General features: G+C 32.9%; 1 protein-coding gene across 6 annotated transcripts in view; it reads left to right on the forward strand.

Moving 5' to 3' along the window:
* LOC130629701 (uncharacterized) overlaps positions 1–21,605 on the forward strand; it is a 105,815-nt gene that overhangs the window by 65,237 nt on the left and 18,973 nt on the right. For 4 of the 6 annotated variants that reach the window (XM_057443010.1, XM_057443009.1, XM_057443011.1 and 1 more), the window contains exons 1-2: positions 19,917–20,067; positions 20,182–20,262. The exons of the other annotated variants lie outside the window; for them this stretch is intronic. The gene's annotated coding sequence lies outside the window, so the exon portion shown is untranslated. Of the gene's footprint in view, positions 1–19,916; positions 20,068–20,181; positions 20,263–21,605 lie in introns of those variants that run through there. 6 annotated transcript variants of the gene reach the window in all.

A 21,605-nucleotide genomic window follows, 5' to 3' on the forward strand; every position in this document is an offset into this window, starting at 1 on the left:
TTTTCGGCAGTTTTCCAACATGGACAAACGGTGGAAATGGTCACTACTTGGCAGCCAGCGGGCAACAAAATAGCTAGTTTTGCGCACACGTACGCCAAGTAGAGAGCCTGCAAAATTAGCTAGTTGCATTCTCCTGCGCTCCTGCACACGACGAAGAAACTCACGTCGGGGCCCACGAAGATCGCGAAATTCGGGAAAATCGGTCATGCTGACGACGGCAACAATTAGCATGTTTAAGAGCATGGATTTAACTTAAATAACTCAAATTCTTAAAGGCCAAGTCCAGTGTGAACAATAACATGTTGATAAGTCCATAATTGAGTCCAGTGTGAACAATAACATGTTGACAAGTGCATAATTGTAAGAATTCTCCCCTATAGTAGTTACATTTTCTGATAATATGATCACTGAAAAGGATTAATGACGTGAACTTAAAATATTTTGATTTTGTCTAGGGTCTAACCCTAGATGCTCGACGGTTTATATTTTTTGCCAATTTAAGGTTCGGGATATTACTTCCACACAGGTGCTATGAACTTCAAAACACTCGAGGAATATTTCTTTCAGTGAATTAACCATTCTGGTAGTAAATCCTTTTTTGCTACCTATGAAAACTGAAAAGCAAGATTTTGTCCTGGTGGCAAAGGAGTAGTATAAGTAATGGAGTAGTAGTGCAAAAGTTAAAAAAAAATCGTTTTATACAAAGCTAGATTTATTAGCCTTATCAAATTAACCTTGGTAAAATACATTTCGGAATAAGAAACAAGATAAAATCAATGCAAGAATGATTTAATAAGAAAGTAAGAAAAAGCAGGGAAAAAAAGATTTAAATTCAATGTTACGATATCAGGCGAGATAGCATTTGCTCTTTTCTTAATCTCAAGGAACACTATATGAGACAAAATCAACAAAATTTCTTTGTATTGAATTGAATTCTGTATTTTTTATGAAAATAATGTCCTTATACATTGACAGAGCACGGAGCACGGATGCTAATGGTGAGTATGTCCCTCCATCCATTACCATTCATGATGATAAGTGATAAGATGAAAAGATAAGTTCTTTTGAAAAAACATTGCTACTAACATTCCAGATACCATTAACATTTGAAACATTTGTCAAAAGGTACTTGAAAAGTAGACTAATTTTCGTCAGGCAATTTTCTTTAGAACCTAAAAATATATTTAATTGAAACCTAATTTCCCTTCAAGATTTGCCTTTTGTGTGCACACATTCTTTTTTTTTAAATCCTTTAGTTGGTATATATAAATGCAAGTTCAAGCTTTTACAATAAGGTAGAATGGCAATTTAAATGCTGTTTGCTTATTTTATATTTTTTGAAGTTGGGCCAAATTTTGTTGATTTCATGCATACACATTTGTCATAAGGATTCAAAACAACGAACAATACTCTTTAAGAAAATCTTAACAAAATAACTGAAGTAAATCCAGGAAAGAGTTTTGTAATTGTTTAACAAAGTAAAAGTCTCAACCCTATAAATAGTCTAATGGTATAGCGAAAAAGCATAAGAAAGGTTATTGCGCAACTGAGAGATGAAGAAATGAATTTAGGGTAAAAAATGCTCCAGTAATTCATGATCAGTAGTTATAAATCAACATATATATAAAATAACATAAATATAATATAATATATACAACTATATAATTTCCTTAATTTTGAAAATGTTTTCCAGAAGTAGTATGGACTCATTAATACGTCATTTAAGCACACCAATTGGGTCGCGCAAATTAATGAAGAGGTCCAATTTTGATGTTGAGACGAGATCTGCAGGGTCTTTAGCCTTAGTCCCCTGGTCTGTCAAAGCTTGGATATTTCACTGTATATCTTTAAAGCAAGTCCCAGTTTTAACTTTAAATGGTGCACCAAGTCAGCTTGACTAAGAAGAAGTAATGCTTGTCCATCGATTTGCTAAAAGAAGATAACAAATGTGAAATATATACAACCTCGCTTCCAAGGTTTCTTACAATACGAGACTTAAAGAGAGGCTATTCAATTTCGCGGAATTACAAACTTTGATTGGATGTTCTGCTAATTATTAAAATACTGAAAATTTGATTCGTTTTTCTGCTAAAACACTAGGGCTAATAAAGTTAAGTTGGGTTTTTATATCAAGAGCAAAGTACGAACAAATCATGTTGAAAAATAGCCTCACTTAAAGATATACGGAAATTATTTTTTAAAAAAACTGAAACCTACTGCGAAATTGGAGTAGTAGTTGATTTGGGAAAAAATTTTCTGGGTTTCAAGCGATTTTTCTGCGCCCAGAAACTGGCCGAGCTTTTCGATGGGCTAATTCCATTGTTCTTTGCTCACGTGGTCCATATCGGGGATAGCACATTTCATCCGAATATTGGGGCAAGTGGTTTCCTTCACCCTAACAAACATTATTAAACTATGAAGATTTTACCATAGTAAGATGTGGCCAAACTTGGTAAACAACTTTCAAATAAATTAAAATGGCCACCAAAGCGGACATTGTTTAATATAAACTCGGTGTTTCCGCTGAGTCATTCGTTTGTCTCTAAGATTTTGTTTGAGAGAAACTCATTTCATTAACCTGGAAGAAGAATGCTTAGTTAACTAGGCTAGATTTTTATTTCTTTGTTCTGAGTAGAACCAACAAACGTCCAAGATTTAGGAGTTAATTAAAAATATAGTGTAGCGTCTGAATCTGAGCGGTATTACTAAGCTATGGAACTACCCAGAACCACCCAGAATCAGCCAGAACCACCCAAAATCACCCAGAACCACCCAGAATCTGCCAGAGCCACCCAGAATCAACCAGAATCAGCCAGAATCAGACAGCCAGACAGACAGGGCAACTCAGACTCAGACAGCTAGCTATCATTGCCAACCAAAATCCCATGCTTCATACCTTGAGACGTGTACTACGATAAGGCTTTCAAAACTTGTATATGCACGTTCAGCTAGTTAATTAGACAACATGTATTATAGCAACAAAGAATACCTGATGCTATTCGACCTGCTGGATAAAGAGAAGGTAAAATTTAAAAAAAATTTCACAGCACTTTTTTCTAACAACCATAATAAACAAGTAATGTTCTTCGCTGCTCAATACTGCCATTATCCAACGGTTACAAATTACTACGCACAGGATTCTTCGATGTGATAAGGTACCATTGCTAAATTTCAGCTAGCCTCGGATGTTGTTTGTTTTCATTCAAAAAGTGTTTGAAACTTCTGAAAAAACTATTTTGACTTTATTATTTTCGCTAACTCATGATGGCATATTAATTTAACATGTAAATATTCCTATACAATTAAAATATTGTGCTCTACGCGCAATGTTTTAATAAAACTTTCATGCGACGAGAACATCCCCCAAACTTTTTAAAATACCGATTTTTTCTTTGAAGAAAAAGTGCGGGTACCTACAATTCTGAACGCTATTCTCGAAGGACAACACAAAGACACTATTAATAAGGCCATGATACACTATAAAATGTCTTAAAAAAGGAGCATTCTAAGTTAAACATTTCATTCATTTATAAGAAACAGGTAATTTTCCTTCAGCCTGAAATGCACTTGCCATTGTTCTTATTTTTCAGCTTTTCTGATCCTGGTTGTTCTTATAAAATTGTTCTTATATAAAAAAAGTGTAATTGTATAATTGGTAGTAACATACTCGTTTTAAAAAATTACTTTTCATAAATGCTGACATAGTATACGTTCACGTCGAAAAAAATTATATTATAAATAATTGCAATATTACAGGTTGATCCAATCACTTGGCACCGTTAGGACGAGGCACGTAGAATGGAGCATGTAAACAGTCTTCGACAATTTTCACCATCGTCCAGTGACCTGTATATAACATCTAAACACGTTGGGAGGAAGCTAAACCACATTAATCGCAAACGCCACTTCACAGATGCAGTAATAGTCGAGGAAAGGATTGATACAACTCAAACCCCGGTCACACCACTAGTTGTTAAAAAGAAAAAAAATGGCGATTATCATTGCCAGAAGGTGATGCCTGTTGATTAAACTATGATTAACCCTAAACGAAAGATCTCTGGGAAATGTATGATGCTACGACTCAAGGCAATGCATAAAATGGTTACAAGGTATTTTTAGTTCGTGTAATTCTTTAACGTATTGAAAGTGTTAAACTCTTTGTCTAAAGGTTTAAGCTATATACGTTAGAATGGCTGGGATATGGTATTTTCTTGAAACAAATTGTTTTAATATGTTTTAGATGTGTCTCACCAAGTTGTACCATGAGAATTACGCCGCAAGACTTTCTCATCATCAAGTCTACTGGCGTCGTTACCTTCACCGACAAATATAAGAAAGTGCAGAAGAGAGAAGGTCCTGTCTACGTCCATTTTCTCGAAGAATGTTTGAAGGGCTACTTTGAGAATTTTAAGTATGAAAACGTGACCGTATCCGACGATAAGAAAAACAATCTCACTACTGCACAATGTAACTTTTTGCTTTCGCTAGGAATACCCATTACATTGCAAATGTGTTTTTCACTATATTACAGTAGCTAACTAAGTACTATTAATGTTCCTATTACCATTAAAGTCAATCCAGTGCGTGAGGTTTTTTGTGCGTGTGTTTTGCCAATTTTCTCGTTGTGAACAATCGCTTTTATCAATGTATATTGTTTTACATGTAAATAAAAACATCTAAACAAAAATCCTATTTTTCTTAACCCTATGCAATTATAGCTACCTTTCATCCTATTTTACAAAAACCGTTAAAAGTCCAGCATTGTTATTTGCCCAAAGATTTAGGGGCAAGGTGGTTTATGAAATCGCGCCCCTGAAGGTACCAAATTAATAAATTAGTGCATGATTTTGTTACACGTGTTAAGCCCTAATTCCACCGACCATCATGACAGAGAAGCAGGGCAGAGGAGACTGGGAGTTAGACTGGCTAAATCACTGCCGCGGTATATTAGCATTTCATCCACAGAAATAAAGGAGGTTTTAATATAGAAGGAGGGAATATTAGAGATTATTTTTTCATCAAAGCATTGAAATTGCTATGCTACTGCTGTCTTACGCGCAATTTTTATACTGACTATGTACAGGTCTGCAAAAGTACCCTAAAAAGAGCATATGATATATGATTTTCACACTTGATGTTTTTGACTAAAGAAAATTCTTTACTATCAATTATATTTCTCTGTAGTAAATGAATATCGAAAACACACTGTCCAATGCAACATACGTGGTTGAGTAAAAATTTTAAAAAGGGTTAAATTTCTCCGTATTTAATTCAAAATCTTCTTTTGGGTGTACGCATTCTCACTGTATTTAAGTTTTGCCGCATAGACATTGATAAAGCGAGTCCATCGGCGCAGTTTGCGCATGACATTTGAAATCAGCTGGGTGATTCTGGCTGATTCTGGGTGATTTTGGGTGGTTCTGGCTGATTCTGGGTGATTTTGGGTGGTTCTGGCTGATTCTGGGTGGTTCTGGGTAGTTCCATAGTTTGGTAATACCGGAATCTGAGTTAATAGTTAGGCAGTTGATTTCGAATTTCGCACCAAATTAAAAAACACTATTTGAATCTACTTTTCGTTTTCCAACACGACCATACTTAAATTTTCCATAATACTTTGCAAGAAAGATGCTTTGTACTGGTTCACTGCTCCTTACAAAACTGAGCGGCTTTGCAGGTTGTATGATGCAATTCTTTACTGTAAGTCACGTGGCGAAATAATTACAGTGGAACTTTTATAACGACTACAGCCTCGTTTCTACGATATTTAATTATTGTGAAAATAATTTTATAAAGAAAAAATATTACATCAGAACTTTGCAGAGATAAAGCCTCCTTTTCAAGTTCGTTACAATATAGTAATGAATAACCTCATTTTTAAGTTGCTCATATTTAAAAAAGCAAATCAACAAGTCATTTCATGGTTAAATTTAAACTCCGTTGGTTCTTTGTTTTTCCAATAGCTTGAAGATGTTGTCATTATTTTCAATTTATGAAATATCTAAGATTCGTGTTCTTTTGAAATTGTTCTTATCAAGAAACTGACATAGTTTTAACCGATCGCGTTTCAGAGAAACATCTTTGAAATATTCGTGCAGACGAAATCGAATATATTGAGTACAGTCGTTCTATTTTTATCCCTATATCATACTCAACCAAAATGAATATGTTTCAAAAAATATAGATAAAAAAATTCCTAGGGACGAGAGTGCTAGATAAGGCAATATTGATATTTAGTAATTTTTTTTCCTTTTTTAAAAAAAACTAAATAAAGCAAAGATATAAACAGCTGGCCATGCTATTCTCCAGAAAAACAAATATATATAAAAATCACTGGGGTCGAGAGTGCTACACTAGGCAGTATTAACCCTATTCGGTCCGGGGGGGGGGGCGGATTCCGCCCCCCCTGACGGTTTTTCTTTAATAACTCCTGATTGCTTTCCTATATAGCTATGATACTTACTGAGTTTCAACATTTATCAATTAGACACCTGCATGTTAAATTTTCAGGTCCCATACCTTTCAGAAGCTTTGATATTGGCCATTACTCGAAACTACCTCTAAAATCTCTATGAAATCCTTATAATGGGAAAAATATAATAACTCCTGTAAGGATTATCCTTAGAACTTGAAACTTGCAACACAACTTTGTTTCATCAAGAAAAATTATTTTGAATAATTTTTACACGTGACTAATCCGTTTCCCGATTTTATCGGATTTTACCCAAAAATCGGAAAAACAACGGATTTTCGGGCAATTTTTGGCAATTTTTGATCCGATCCATGTAAAAACCGGAAGATATGTTAAAAAAAATTTATTTAGCTTTCAAAAACTTTAAACAGAATGTAAAAATTCACTCTAGAACAAAAGTAATCATATTTTAAGCAGATAGTTGCATTTTTAACAATTTTTAAGCTTCTGATGACGTCCCAGAAAATGTGCTGACGCAAGCAAAAATTTATTGCTGCCATTTTGTTCCTTTTATGACGTACTATAAGTGTGCCCAGTTTGATTCAATTTGAACAATCCTATGAAAAGTTATTGAGGGAAGGGGCGGAATCCGCCCTCCCGGTCATAGTATGTTCGAAAAACCCCGGACCGAATAGGGTTAATATTTGGTAAATTTTTTCCCCTTGTTTTATAAAAGGCTAAATAAGTCATAAAATAAACAGCTAGCCATCCTATTCTCCAGGGATCTTTACCTGTTCGTTCTTTTTCCGCATAACAAATAGATAAAGAAAGTCACTGGGGACGAAAGTGTTAAGCCAGATTGGTTTCTTCTATAAAAATGCATTATGTTATCGTAGCAGTTTTATCGTAACAGTCCAAGATTTTTATTAAAAATGTCGTGTGAAATTATTTTAACAGGTGAAAAAAATTTTTGAGTCTCGAATTTAACTGAAACACTTCCGTGGTTCATACGAGTAGAATAATTTTCTCCTGATGCAAATTATCCTATACATGATGACGTATTAACATATTAATTTGAATAAAAATAAATTATTACTATACTTTTTGTTTCTGCGTTTTCACAATTACTTTTTTATGTTTAATACATTATCAAATGTTTTACAATAAAAAAAGTATTTAATGATGTCATATTTCACGAATTTATAAATTCCAATTTTTCATTCACTTATTATTTTTATTTTTAGATATCCAGAGTCGTATTAAATCTAACGATATCGAGAAACTGAAAAAAATACTATCCATTTATCCAAACATCGTTCACAAGAGAGATGAAGATGAATATACACCATTGATATAGACAGTACGCAACACCGACAATACATCAATGGTGGAAATGCTCATCTCATATGGAAGTGATATTTGGGCGGAAGATAGATGGAAACAAAACAGTCACATATGGCTGCATGGAGAGATCTTCACACAATATTAGATATTTTATGTCGACATGATGTAACAAACATCAACCGTGGAAATGTTAACAACCGCACACCATTACATCTTGCTGCATGATATGGTAACATATCATGTGTTGATGTTTTGTTGCATCATGGAAATATTGATGTGACGATCGAAGATAAATATGGAAACACAGCTTATGATCGTGCTGGAGGATGTGATGAACAAAATCGGGATAAAATAAGACAAAAATTAAAAGTTCACAAAGTTATTAAGTTTATTTAATAAATAGAAAGAAAAATAAATTTGTATTATATCTTAATTTGAAAATAATAAGTATTAAATAAATGTTTAAATAAATATTTAGGTATGGAATGTTTTTATTTTTTTAAATTTTTGTGCGTGGTATAAGAAATTAAAAGATAAATTAAGAGTAAAGTTTTATTTTTTAAAATTTCATAACAATGAGGAGAAATAATAGTGAAAAAACGGATGTAATGATTCGCGGTCAGAAAAAGATGATATTTTTAAACGGAGTAAACTAATTAACAAATTGAATGTAGTGAATAAAACTTGAGAATAAAGTGCGGAGGTTAAAAATAGTAAATACTTATAGTTTTAATAAATCTGACAGCTTTGATTTTTTATGTATGTAGAAAGTCAGACAAGAAAGTGGTGAAGGACGTGAAAGTTATATCGGGAGAAGAGTGTGTTTCCCAGCATAGGTTGCTGGTTTGTGATATTATCTTGAAGAGTGTCAGAGAAGCCAAGGGAAAGTACAGGCCCCGTCGAAAAGTCTGGAAGCTGAAGGAAGAGATTGTAGCAAGACAATTTAGTGCAAAAGTTCAGCAGTTAGCCTACAATAGTCAATGTGATAGTGACAATGTTGAAAGTACTTGGACTACTTTGAAGAATTGTCTTCTAGAAGCTTCTGATGATACCTGTGGGTGGACGAAAGGACCAGCTAGACATAGTCAGACCTGGTGGTGGAATAATGAGGTTGACCAGTGTATAAAGGAAAAGAGGAAACTTTGGAAAGAGTGGAAGTCAGGTGGTAGTAAAAATATTTACTTAGAAGCTAAGCGTCGGGCTCGTACAGCAGTGTATAAGGCAAAATCAGAGGCAGAGAGAAACAGATTTGCAGATGTGTTAAGAAGGGAAGACCAGCGCAATGACGTATTTAAGATAGCAAAGCAAATGAAGAAGACTAATCAATATATTGTAGGTGAGAGGTGTATACGTAATGATGAAGGTGTTTTGGCTAGCACAGAGGAGGAGAAAAGGGTAGCTTGGAAGAATCATTATCAGAGGTTGCTGAGTTTGATTGGGACGAGGATAATTTGTCTGATGATGATGTCGTAGAAGGGCCAGCCATGCAGATCAAGACAGAATGGGTAGTGGAGGCTATTAGGGAAATGAAGATTGGCAAGTCTGCAGGAGTATCAGCTATTGTTGCAGAGATGGTAAAAGCATCTGGATATATTGGAGTTGAGCTTATTTCAAATCTTGCTAACCAGATTATAAAGGATGGTGCTATTCCGAGTGAGTGGCAGTCGAGTGTAATAGTGAATTGTTTCAAGGGCAAGGGTGATGCATTAGAAAGGGGTAACTATAGAGGTTTGAAGTTGGTTGATCAAGTAATGAAAGTTATTGAAAGAGTGATTGATAAGTTACTTAGAGAAAGAATTGATATAGATAAGATGCAATTTGGTTTTGTTCCAGGGCGTGTCACTACAGATGCAATATTTTTACTCAGACAGCTTCAGGAAAAGTATTTAGGAAAGAGAAAGAATCTCTATTTTGCCTTTGTAGATTTAGAGAAAGCTTTTGATAGAGTGCCACGTGAAGTTATTTGGTGGGCTATGAGAAAATTAGGTGTGGATAAGTGGCTAGTTACGATGGTTCAGTCTATGTACAGCAATGCTAGAAGTCGTGTCAGGATTAACGATTCACTTAGTGATGAATTTAGTGTAAATGTTGGTGTACATCAGGGTTCTGTACTTAGTCCTTTGTTGTTTATTCTAGTCTTAGAAGCGCTGTCGATGGAGTTCAGAACAGGTTGCCCATGGGAGTTATTGTATGCAGATGACTTGGTTCTCATAGCAGAGTCGATGGAAGAATTAGTTGAAAAGTTTGAGAAGTGGAAGAAAGGACTAGAAGAGAAAGGGCTGAAGGTAAACACAGCAAAGTCTAAAGTCATGATAAGTAGCATTGCAGCCAAGTGTGACCTTGTAGTTGGAAAGTGGCCTTGTGGAGTTTGCAGGAAAGGGGTTGGTAGTAACTCAATTTTTTGTCAGACTTGCAAGCATTGGGTACATAAGAAGTGCAGTAGTATTAGTGGAAGGTTAAGAGCTGGCATACAGTTTGTATGCAAGCGTTGTAAGGGCGAGATTATAGAGAATAAAGTATTTCCAGCTTTAATGATGTACAACAGTGGCTCGTTAGAGATAGTTAAGAACTTCTGTTACTTAGGTGATATGTTGGGCAGTGGAGGGGGTGTTGGAAGAAGTGTTGCTTGCAGGATAGGTTCTGCTTGGAAAAAGTTTAGAGAGTTACTTCCTTTATTGACTAGCAGAGTCCTGTCAATTGAGGTAAAAGGTAGGTTGTATGAGGCCTGTGTAAGAAGTGTTTTGTTGTACGGTAGTGAGACATGGGCAGTGAAGCAGGAAGATCTTGACCGTTTAGAAAGGAATGATATGAGAATAGTTAGGTGGATGTGTAATGCCAGTCTGAGAGACAGAAAGAGTTCAGATGAGCTAAGAAGCAGGCTATAAGTCTCCGTAGAATTAAAGATGTTATCCAGATAAGAAGATTGAATTGGCTGGGGCACTTGGAAAGAATGGAGAAGGATAATTGGGTAAGAAAGTGTAGAGACTTGATAGTTCCTGGGGCAAAGCCCAGAGGCAGACCGAGAAAGACTTGGCAGGAGGTTATAAGGACAGACTTGATAGAGAGGAAGTTGAGTTTAGATCTAACACAGTCTAGATCAGATTGGAAGAGGGTCATTAATATACCCCGTCCAACCCATGCTAGCATGAAAAACGGACGTTAAGCCGAGAATGATGATGATGATGACGATGATGTAGAAATAATGAACAGAGACAGCGGAATAAAAAAGATATAAAGTGTGATGTGTGTGAACATGCCAACCTGGGCTTTGGCGAAAGCTTGCTGAAAGATATATTTGGATATGTCGTAGATTTTGTCGTTCTTATTATTTTTTAAGATAAAAAATTTTAATGAAATTAAAAAAAAAAAATCTAAAAGAACAGAGAAGAAGTAAAAATACAATTTCGTACCCAGACTGATTTATACTTTACATCTTCTGAAATTGGTTATCATTGAAAGCATGAATTGATTATTGTAGATCTTAAAATAATTAAAAAAAAAGTTATTTAAAACATTTAAATACAGAATGTCACGATGTTTCATAATCCGAAATTATTTTGCATTTTTGCATAGAGATTGCACAAATTTCGCGTTATAATGTGAGTTATGTACAAATTGACGCATTGCCTCTCATTTAGAACGCATGGTCACATGATGGCTGTCTTAATGTTGAAGTAGCTATATTTTCCAATAATTTTTTTTATCTTTTAGGCCTGAATGAAGTAAATATCTCAAATGATTTTGTTTGGAAAACAACAAGACGTATGTCCAAGGTCACATGATTTTTAACCGTCCCAAGCATTCCGCATGGTGCAATGCAGAGCAAATATCACCTTATTTATTTTCTTAACCTCGTCCCCATGTCTTGTTAACCTTTTTATATTTTCAAGACCTGAGAAGCCCTGGCTCTGAGTGGTCACGTGACGACAATATACGGACGTATAGTGGGTATTTTGAAAATAATTATTTTGTTTCGCCCTTCCACGTTTAAAGTATACCCAAGCAGTCGAGAAAGAAATAAAAGAACTGACAGAATTATTTAAAATATCAAAAATAAAATTAATAAAAAAAGATTATATATATTTTTACATAAATATGTTATATTGTAAATAGTATTTTTATTTATTTATAATAATATTATTTAATGTATATAAAAACTGTTAATAAATATTGTATAAAATTATAAACATTCACACTTGCGTACCTGTTTTTAATTCCCAGTACTTCTCCCCTTTTTTTTTACGCTTCCTCCCATTTTAAAAAAGTTCATCTTATTCTGATTATACTGAAGAATAGTAACATAACATTTATAAATTAAAACTCGAAACAATAAAACAAATAAAAAGACACAATTTATTGTGTTTACACATCATAAAAGCCGCCATGTTATGATCATTGATTTTTCGTATTTTTTGCAGTTTGACGTCATCTCCCGTATTTCGAAAAGTAGCACCATAAACATGCCGCCCTAAAACTCATGAAACAATTCTTGGCGAAAAAAATGAAGATGAAATTATTGCAACTAAATTTATTTTTGTGAGTAATTATAACACACTTGTCTAAGAAAAAGGGAAGTAGTGCCAGAAAGCATTCTTGCTTTAAAGGCCTTCCAACAGGTAAGAAACAGCAAGCTGCTTGGACCATTTTTGTCCTCTGGATATGTTGCCTGATATGTCAAAGCAGCTAGCGCCCGGTCTCCAAGTGAAGACGCAACAACCTCTGGGGACAAAGTTGTGCGTAGGCTTATTAACAAAGTTGATACTCTTCAAAAACGAATATATAATAAGATGAACACTTTTTGTGATAAAGATAAAAATCTCAACTAAATCTTAACTAATTAACAAATACAGACAATAGCATTCCAACACCAACGATTTTGATTGATCTAATTTAAAAAGCATACTGCATACCTTACGCAAATTATAGTTGTTGTGTTCGGGTTAGCAGTCAAAAAATTCATTATTGAAGTGAAACTGCGTCTAAATTAGCTGTCAGCAAGTTTATTAAAAAAAGAAGTATATTGTAGACTCTATTCTAAAAACAGCAGCTTGTTTTGTAGCCCATAGAACTTTATGAGCACTTCAGAATAACAGATTATCTTTATACCAATTTTAAATTAGGGTATTAAATCCTTTACGACGTCAGACAAAAGCATTCAAACGCAAACGTATTTGACTGATTTAATTTAAATAATATACTGCATGTTTGCGTAAATGGTTGGGATTTTTATATACTATGTTAATTAGATGTCTGAAAATTTCATAAAAAATATATAGCTAGCTGTTAGAAAATGTATTTACTGGATCACATTTAAAGAAAATGAAAAACGTTTTCTTAGTTATTTACAATTACTTTAAGGCTAGGAGATTCAAAAAGTTAAAGTAACAATTAAAGTAAGAGCCCTTCACGAATTTCCATAACTTAATTGATAAAAGGATTTATTCTTCTTTTAAGTATAACTATTAAGTTAAACTATTTTTTCTGTCATTACAACTTTTCCTATTCTTATTATTATTCCGAATATCCACTTCATGTTTTAGGAGAATTCGTATTCGCCTAAAGTTGTGTTTCCTGGAAGAGAAAAGCAAAATACTCATTTCATTGTACGGATGAACTTTGTTTTTAGTACGGGCGTTGCAATGTTTCAAGGAAACGCAGAAAAATCAGTCTTAATAATATTTTGTCCGGAATTGTTGAACTAAAACTTTTTTTAAAAAAATAATTATTTGCCCTTAATTCCATCCGTACCTTACATATAACATAGGAACAAAAGTGCATTTTAATTGGTTTGAGTGCACAGAATTTTAAGTTTTTATATGTTGACGGAACAGTAAAGTCGAGATTAAGTCATGCGATTCATTTTTCTTGTTAAAAAATTAAAATAATTCGAAGATATGAACCTTCATTTCCTGAAGCTTCCAGAGAGCAAATTTATTATTTTATGTTTTATACCGATGCACAGTATACTCTCCAATTAGCGGACACCATCGGTAAATCATTAAAGTGTCTAACGTTTGGAAAGTTTTACATTTTATGCCGCAAATTAGAAAATAAGGCCGATTTTTGTATTACAAAGGAAAAATAACAAATTATAATATAATATTAACATAATGAAAACGAAACAAACTTTCAATCTTTACAGATCTTTAAAGTTTTTCAAACAAATTTTAACAAATGACGGAGGATTACAGATTTTATTTTGAAATGTTTTTAATTAATTTTTGTTTTCTGCTATTTATCTTGACGATCTTTAGCCTCTATTGAGATCGTTTATTTTTTTTGAACTGTCCGCTAATTGGAGAGAAAAAAAAAACCATATTTGCTTTTTGGTGCAATAAATATTGTCCGCTAATTAGAGTGTCCGCTAATTAAGTGTCCGCGTTGTGGAAAGTTTTTATGAGTCTTTGACTATAAAACGGTCAGTGTATGAGCAAAATGTCCGCTAATAAGATGTCTTTGCCTTTTAGAGTGTCCCCTAATTGGACAGAATACTGTATAAGAAAATGCTTTCAGGTTTTATTAAAAATTCAGCTTTTTGGAGACACAATATTCCTTTTTAAGAAACATTATATGCTAACAAATACACTTGCCTGGTGGATAATTAATATGACATTTGAAATATCATAGAATGGAGCTGCTATATAAGAAACAGTTTTATGCAAAATTGAGTGCATTAAAAGCTTTAGTCATAAACGATATTACAGCTTTTTCTTGAACTAGTTATTATTACAAAACATAAATGTAAATATTTAAAAACTATTTTAAGAGCAGAGAAAGAGAAAACACGATCCTACGCGATGTGAAAATTAATGAATTATACTCTCATTCTTTCGTTTTATGTTATAGATTCAGCTTTACTTGCAGAAAACTGTTGAGTACATTATTCTCAAATATCAAAAATCATAATAATTATGACGTTTCCGAAATTTTATAATGTTCAACGAACTGAAGTTTTTAGATCAACATAATATTCCTGTTAAATTATATTTAGATTTGAAGAACATAACTATTTTGGAAACGAGGCTACTTTCAGAAAGCTCCTCTATATGAAGAGTTTGACCGTAACATCCCGCTCACAATTGGCAATGCCAAACCAACCTTAAAGATTAATTCAGTATTCGCACCACAAGAGCATCTAATCTCAAAAATAAATCAGCAAAAATTTGTTTCAAATTTTTCTTTTAATGGCATAATTGACTGGCATAACTGTAAGGTTTGCCTTTAATACTTTCTGATCCTGAGCTTATGGGCGTTTCTGAAAATGGGTAAATTCTGGAATATAAGAAAGTATGATGATAACAAAACATTTATTTGGTTAAATTTCATCGAACCAGCCCAAAACCATATCATACCAAATGTCAAGTCAATAGGTTAATATTGGAGTATGGAACTTTTAAGTGAAAGGACACTATAATACCCGGTTTAGTCTTATTTTGTGGATTTTTTATGTTCACTGCTTTGTAATTAGTATTAAAAGTCATGAGATAATATATCACAAATGTTTGATATCTACTACTACTGTTAGTGGATCCTGGGTTTGAATCACATGTCAGGTTGAGCGTTCAATCTAGGTGTGCCTTAAAACATGATTGTGTTCGATTTACCTGAGATTTCTTCATAGCGTCTTCTTAGGTCAAGCAAGAATCATTTTACAAAAAATCTTTTTACTTTTTTCAGTATTAACATAAAATTTACAGGTATATAATCTTTAACAAAATAACTATGTAATTTTGTTATGCCTCATGCAAAAGTAAATTCTATCAGATTGGTTTGAAATTACTCCTTTTAGATAAATATCAATTTATTTAGAATGTTAAAGAAAGCATGTCAATCTTTTTTGTTACTACATTCGATCAAAATTAGAACGGAAATGATTTTCTTCAATTTTTCGGGCTTTTCCACAAAATAACTTAAACTTTACCTTTATCTTTTTTAGTGGGCTAATATTAAACACGTTTAATAACCATTAATTGACGTCTAAAACGTGCCATAGCAAAGTGTCTTCCAATTCAAAGTTCCCAAGTAACTTTTTTTTTCATTTACAAGCATTATTTTGCATGTATCACTCATAAAACTTTAAATATGACAACAGGTATACAACAACAATCCTATTAGTTGTGCAATTTTATATTATAATACCCTTGTGTGTACAACAATACTTTAATTGATTAGTTAATTTTAAGTCAATTCTCGGAGCTAACAGGACAACAACATCAGCATATTTTTACACTAAGAATTGTAAAGAATTCAGATTATATTAAAATACAAAACTTTAACCAACTCAAATTCAGTGCAAATAAAATGTCTCAAAAAAGGACCGTTTCTACCGCGACAAAGTAATTAAATCAACACGGGACATACCACCCAATGCCCGCATGTGTAATTTGAAAATAGGATTGATCAATATGCGAAAATTCATCTAGGAATATTGGGTTTAAACAACAATTCGTGTTGCCATAGTAATTAATAAAAAACAAGTATTTCAAATATTTCTTTACTTTGAACTTTCACCACAGTGAATTAGTTATCACAACATGTGATCTTGATAAAGCCATAAAGGCCTTTTGTTCCATTCCACATTTTTCATGCACGCCATATAATTTTATAAAGTTTACCAGTTCCACTGCAAAATGTTAAAACATCAAAAAGGACTTTAAAAATGTAAACTCCTTCATTCAATTTGACTTTTACTGCTCCTTGTGTACACCATACGCAGGAATGTGTGTTTGGTTTAGCCTTTCTTCGTCTCGGAATAAAAAATGAACACATTGGTGAATATTTTACACGGAGCCAATTCATGTGCGAGATTACATGAGACACTAGCCAAGGCGGTTAAAGTTTTATTTATAAAGTGGGTTGACATTGATTTTCAAAAGAATGTCTTAAGATCTAGTGCTCATAATGTTTTATTTATTATAGTGTAGTTAAGTCTAGCTTAAGATAAACGTATTTCATATTCCTGTACATGTTACCGAGTCAAACCTTAGGTGGCTAGTGTCTGGAAACGAAACTTCAGGAACGAAAAGTTGTTTAATGACGCGCCGTTTATTCATTTTTGTGAAAAAGCGCATATTTCGCTTTAGGTACAAACGTTTGACTGATTTTTTCTATCATTATGAGTCTTATCTCATATGTATTGGATGTTGGATGGTTGGTTGTTTTTGTTGCATCAATTATAAGGAACTTATAGCTAGCTATAACTAAATTAGGTGCATTTTGGAAATTCATTCTGCAGACATTGATTCTATTTTTTATTCCATTTTATTCTATTTCTAAAGTTTTTACCAGTGTTGCTTATGATTTTGTATCTCTATTATGATGATACGATCATCTTGAAATTTGTCATTTCAGATGATTCTTCAGCCCAAAAGTCTTGACATCAATCAAATATAATTGTAAACACAACGTTTCACTTTATTATAGACAACAACATCATTGGTTACATCACAAATTTATCGCCAATGAAGTCCAGAATTTTGCATTTGTTAGGTTGTTGAGATTTTTCAAATCAAAGAGAAATAGGCTGCGTAGGAGCTTTTATATTATTTAGTATGTATATGTAGAGCCTAGCATATTTCACATTGGAAAAAAAGTACATCACAGAATTAAGACGTAAATCACGAAATTAGGACGTTTTAGCTAATTCAACCGGAAAAAATTTCCACTTTGTGTACCTAAATTTTTGCAAAGTTATTTTATGGAATAAAAACCAAGAAGGTGCCGATAAGCCGCATACACCGTTAAAAGTGCGGGTGTTTTCTGGCGAGTTATGCGTTTTGAAAAAAAATTATGTATTTGCCTGAAAAACCCACATAGAACCGAACAATGCCCGAACAAACAAAAAATATTCACCACAAAAACACTCAATAATTCACAACAAATTATTTAAGAAAGTATAAAAAATAAAATGAACTAACTATATATGTGGTACCGAAGTGCTTGAAAGAACTTTTTTTGATGGTTTTTAATAAGATTTACTTGATAAATAACTTATACATAAGAGAACTAATCAATTTACTCAGAATTGTTTATGTCAAATGCGTGTCCTATTCTATTGTAAAAGACGTATTGTTAAAAATCATGTCCGTATTAAGGGTGTTTAATATGTAGTAAGGTTTAGGCGACCATTAAGGAATAGGTTTTGGTTGAGATAGGAAGCAGAAAAAGAAGGCAAAGTAAGTATTATAAGTTGTTATTTATTTTACTGTTTTGTGTTTTGTATTTTTCCCCATTATGCAGCAAAATTTGAAAGTACGTCAAAATGCGTCCAGATATAATTAGAGGTTTACACTACTATTTCCACCGTGAATTAAGTAATTGAATGAATCAATAATTAAATTTTGTGCGTTCTAATGAAACAACATATAAAGTAACTCGCCCGGTAATCACCCAGTCTCTTACGTATGACGCCATAATATTTATGAATATGTGTTCTCGACTATATAGTATATCCTCATGTGTAATATGTGTGAATTGTTGTGTTTAAGCGAAACATTTCTTTTGAATTAAAAAAAAAACTGTTAACGAAAAATTAGTACGTCTACCCGATTACCTTCACATACTGTAAAACCCGCATTGGCATTATGAAAATGACTTTTAATCTGCAGTAAAATATTTTTTTGCAAGAGGGCGGTTTAATCTTCCCCTATATGCATTACATAGCATAGGTTGTTATAATATCAACCAATAAAAGTATCACTAATTAATAAAATACCACCAAGTATTCTAAATATTTGTTTACTTTGAACTTTCAATACATTGGATTAGTTATTGCAAATTGCGGCCGTAACAATAAACAACAGATTCTATGGTTCCCTCAAACAAGTTTTAGAAACAGAAAAACATAATATAATTACGCTCGTCAAAACAAACATTTTTATCCAACAATGTTTCTCAACAAATCGTTGTTACAATCTTGGCGGAAGAAAGGCAGAAGGAGAAATAACTATTTTATGTATGCTTCAAATGTATTGAATTTTCTATTGCTTTTAATTTCAAAAGAATCAGTGCGCGAAGTGCTCGACCGATTGTTTTCAGCGAAAAATTGATCAAGTTCTAAAAACTCCTTTAATAGGAATTTCCTTATTATGTTAAAATCTGGCTCTGAAACATCGCTGTGTAGTAAAATTTGGAGTGTAGTAAAGTTGGTAAGCATTGCATGCAAAAGGTTTAACAAAGAGTTTCAAAATATTTATAAAGCTGGAATAATAACCTTTTTAGAGAAGCTAGAGTATAGTTAACTGATCATATGAAAAAGTACCGTTAAAAATGGGCCGGACAAAAGTTGACAAAATATGTGGAATATTAATCCTTCTTTTAACTGATAAAATAAAATCCAATTCTAGAAAGTCGTTTTGAAACCTTATTATATTGTTAACAAAGGTATTTGGCACATGATTTCGTTGCTAATTATGTACTTGTTATAAATATAATTACATCACTATGAAGTTGCAAATTCGGTATGTACTTCAGAAATTAATCAGACAGAAAATACTGTAATCGGTGCACAAAGCCAATCATATCCGGTTATTTCAATTTACGAATAATTTATTCACAAAACCGCAAAAGTTTAAGTTTAAGCGCAGTACTTTAATAGAATCAAAAAGTTGTTTACTGCCTGAATCATTTATTAAATGTCTACTATATATTGAAAACGTATACTACAATCAATTACTTTTAGTCGTGTTTTCAGTCGTTCACATTGCATCAGTATTGTCCCGTGACATTTATCGAACAAAGTGTGTGCGTAACGTTACATCGCAACAGAAAGATACGCTTTGCTTTACTACTTGCAAAAGACCTACAAAATCGTTCTTTACCGATATTAGTTTTTACACAAACAAAGAGAGAATAGTTCGGATTCTACCGTTAAGGCAACGATCAAAACATCCTGTGAAACACAGTTAAAGTCTTTTATGACCTAATTAAAGAACACAATAAAAAAGAGTTTTTTGTGAAAGCTCTAAGCAACTAAGTAGTCATGTGATTACATTTGCGTCCTTTAGAGAGAGAAAAAACACTTACGTAAACACGAAAAGAAATATGATTGGTTGATATAATTAAAATACTCTTTGCATTACACCATGACTATATAAATAATTTGTTTTATGTTGAACAAAAGAATAATTATATATGTAATCAATGTTGCATGACGATTACCAATAAGACAACATAATATATTTTAGGGTTGGTTTGTCATAAACTTTTAGATTTCAACGAAGAATGTTCAACAGCTTTTAACGTCAGCAAATGTTTTTAAAAAAGATCAATATATATTTATATACAAATATTTATATACCAAACCTGTTTCACGGGTGAGTTTAGTCAGTTCTCCATCTTTTTTGATAATTATGTTTATAATATCATTGACTGATATTATCGATATTTAGTCTCCTTGGTTCTTCAAAGTTGATTTTTTGTTTTTTTAGTTGAAGAACATTAAACGTTGAAAGAATCTCAGAACGGAAAATATAATTACATATATATTTACAAAAAATCACGTTACACGGGTAAGTTTAGTCACTTCTTCATCTTTTTTAAATATTATCGTGGTGATACTTTCGATTTTATAATGCTGTTTGTTTTCATGTTTACTTTTTTGTTTCCTTATCTTCCTGTCTTTTTATTTTTTCCTATGTTGCATTATGTTTGTTTACTTGCATTTTTGTAATCTATATAACAGATAGAATGCTGATGTAAGAATTTACAGTCTGACTCAGGTTGTTTTTAACCTTCAGTTTCATTTAGCTATCTAGTAGCAAATGTTTCTTAATCTTTTAATGCGAAGACTCACATATGACTTTCTTATAAACATGTGTCTTATCAAACAAACCCTTTTCAGTAACACCAAACCCATCCGACAATTTATTTCTTCCTAAAGTCTGGGACAGCAATTAGAGGCCTTGGAGCGAGGTTAACGGCAATACCTAGTAAATATATATTGCCAGATAAAATTTGGAAAATGTTAATGATGTAACCTTAAATGTTCAAGAAAAATTGAGTTGATGACAAAAACTTTGCAGTATAGAACTTGGCAAGACTGTTAACAAGTAAAAAATGATGAGCCATGTTCTTCTCATCACAAGATGCGTGTAACTAAATAAATAAATAGTTGAATATATTTGCATTCCTTTGTAATAATATCTCTCCTTCGACGACGTATTAAGTAGTAATATTTAGCACTAATACTTTTAGTACTAATATAAAGGAATTCAATACATATACTACAATGCTTTAAAAACGCCCGGGTGTGTATCTTTAGGGGCGTCAGATTTAGAACTGCAGATGAAGGTTTAACCCTATTCGGTCCGGGGGGCGGTTTCCGCCCCCCCCCCTGACGGTTTTTTTTAATAACTCGTGATTGCTTTCTTATATGGCTATGATACTTACTGAGTTTCAACATTTATCTATTAGACACCTGCATGCGAAATTTTTAGGTCCCATACCTTTCAGTGGCTTTGATATTGGCCATTACTCAAAACTACCCCTAAAATCTCTATGAAATCCTTATAATGGGGAAAATATAATAGCTCCTGTTAGGATTATCTTTATAACTTGAAACTTGCAACACAAATTTGTTTCATCAAAAAGAATCCTTTTGAATAATTTTGACACGTGACTAATCTGATTTCCCGATTTTGTCGGATTTTGATAAATTTTACAATTTAATATCTCTATCATTATATTAAAAGCTAGTGCAGCATTTATCATATCTTATTCCTTCCTTCATTCCTATGTTTAAAGTGGGCTTCATGAATATCATTATTAAACAGCCCCAAACTCGTACCCAGCGCCTTTTGTGTCTTTTTTTTAATGAACAGACAAAAGGCGCTGGGACGAGTTTGAAACAGCT

This window comes from Hydractinia symbiolongicarpus, chromosome 2 (genome assembly GCF_029227915.1).
Source record: "Hydractinia symbiolongicarpus strain clone_291-10 chromosome 2, HSymV2.1, whole genome shotgun sequence".
In the NCBI taxonomy this organism is placed as follows: Eukaryota; Metazoa; Cnidaria; class Hydrozoa; order Anthoathecata; family Hydractiniidae; genus Hydractinia; species Hydractinia symbiolongicarpus.